Source organism: Aplysia californica, unplaced genomic scaffold (assembly GCF_000002075.1).
Source record: "Aplysia californica isolate F4 #8 unplaced genomic scaffold, AplCal3.0 scaffold00111, whole genome shotgun sequence".
Taxonomy (NCBI): domain Eukaryota; kingdom Metazoa; phylum Mollusca; class Gastropoda; order Aplysiida; family Aplysiidae; genus Aplysia; species Aplysia californica.
The window spans coordinates 540,419-542,766 of record NW_004797381.1 but is presented as its reverse complement, the minus strand read 5'-3'; positions in this window follow the sequence as shown (position 1 = coordinate 542,766).

Here is a 2,348-nt window from a genome sequence, read left to right as displayed (position 1 = left end):
TGCTTGCTTGCTTGCTTGCTTGCTTGCTTGCTTGCTTACTTACTTACTTACTTACTTACTTGCTTACTTACTTGCTTGCTTACTTACTTACTTGCTTGCTTGCTTGGAGAATAGGCATTATTGCAGGCGGCACAATGCCATAGCTGCTCCGCCCTCCTCTCCAGGATCCATGAAAGTGTTTGCTTGCTGATCGTGCCAGTTATCAGCTGGCTGAAAATCTTCTGGCTTTGCCATGCAGGTTCCTGTCGCTCCCCGACCCTCTAGAGACACCAGTTTCCTTTAGTCTTTCCATTGTGTGTGATGTTGTGCCGTCATCTTCTCTGTGGTCGTTGAACCATGCTGCCAATACTGCCATGGCTGTTGGTAAATCTAATTCCATGGTGCCACTAGCCTGGCCGGCTAGCTTATCAGCTCGTTCATTGCCTTGAACTCCTGCATGACCTGGGCTAAAGATCTACACAATCCGTGTGAGTCTGCTGCTTTGTATTGTCTATGGCTAGTTTGCATACATCATGTGTTTCTTCACTTTTTCGAGGGTGCTCATCGAGTCGGTGACGAGGATGTCAGACGGATATTTTATTGTCTTAAGGGCTTCTCTGGTGGCTTTTTCTTCTCCATGCTTATGCCTGACAGCTCTCTCTCTCTGTATGAACCTATTAACACGGGCGTTGAAAGCCTATCCAGATTTGACTCCACGCTGTACTGATCCATTTGTGGAGATGACTACGTCCCCCTATTCACTGTTCTCCTCTAACAGCGTCTCTACCTCAGCATTGGCTGCTCCCTATGGCCACCCACGACATTCTCTGCCTAAGGTTGCTGCCACTCGAGTACACTGCCCAAGTGTAGTATTGACGCTCACCCATGCGCTGCCTTTTCGGATGTCTTGCACTTCACAGCTTTTAGCCACGGTCGTCACAGCCTCATTCATCCACTCAGTCCATCTTAGTAGACGTATGCGTACAGTTCTTCCCACTCTATCATGCAGTGGGTGCTGATCATCGGTGCTAACTCTCACTATGCTTTATCCTGAGCAATCTCGTGACGTTCTACCATTGCTTAGATGTCCAGGAGATAACGCATGGCCTGGTAAGATGTGTCTTGTGTGCACCCAAGAACATTCCGCATACCTTCGTTCTGAATTCTTTCAAGGCGTTTCAGCTGCGACGTTGATAAGGTGCGGAGACCGACGCCACAGTCTATCACAGACAGCCCGAGAGTCTGGTATAGTTTGGCTAAAATTTTCGGAGGCATTCTGCTACATGCAAAAGTTTTCAATTCAGTCAGACCTTTTCTGGCTCTTGCGACGATCCTGGTTTTGTGATCTTTACCTCAGAATGATCTGTCAAAGATGATATCTAGATACCTTAATGAGTGCTCACGTTTCTCGACCCTGTCGTTGATTGTGACTGTAGACATCTCTGCTTTCACCGCATAATTATTCAGCGAGCACCACAGCACACGTGCTTGTAGGGGTGGAATTTGCCGTTGTGGTCTACATACCATCTGCCAATTCGATCCAGCTCCTGCTGCACCGCGTTAGCCGTTTCTTGCCGGTCCTTACCCTGCCTGTATACAAGGACATCGTTCACAAAGCTCAGCACTCGCCCCCAGCCTTCCAGTTGTCCCAAAGTGATTCAAACCGTATGTTGAATAACACTGGTGAGAATGATGATCCTTGCGGCAACTCCGATGTGATGTATCTGGTGGTAGGTGTCCAGTTTGCAAGCCGCATTGCAACTCTCCTTTCCAGCTATGTCTCCCCTACCCATATCAAGAGCATGGGGCTAATCTTCAGATTGATCATTGTTCTCAAAAGGACATCGTACTCAACCCTATCGTAGGCTTTCTCCAGGTCAAGCGCAACTATCAGAGTCTCATCGTCTCTTTTAAACCCATCAAAAACCTAAAATAACTCTGAAGCTTCCTTCTCTGCTCTTTTCAGGTCTGGTTGGTTCTCTCGGATACGTTGGCATGCTTGTAACGCCTTCCGTTTTGCTCTCCACAATTTGTCCAGCTCCTCAATCCAACATGGCCGCTAGGTGATCTCCACTTGCTTCATCCTCGTGACTAAGATTGCCTTCTTCCTGAGACTAATGGTAGGGGCTTTGCCGTTGACTTCATACGCGAATGTCTTTGTCTTCTTGTCGGTTTTGGAGGGGTTTTCTACTCCTGACAAGCACTATGCACGGCAAGTGGTCGCTTCCATGATATCCAAGGACGCGCCATGTATGCACACACGCACACATTCCTATGCAGAGACAAGCAGCATACACACACATACAAACATACTGGCACAAACTCAAATACACACATACACACTCATACACACTCACACATACATGCAC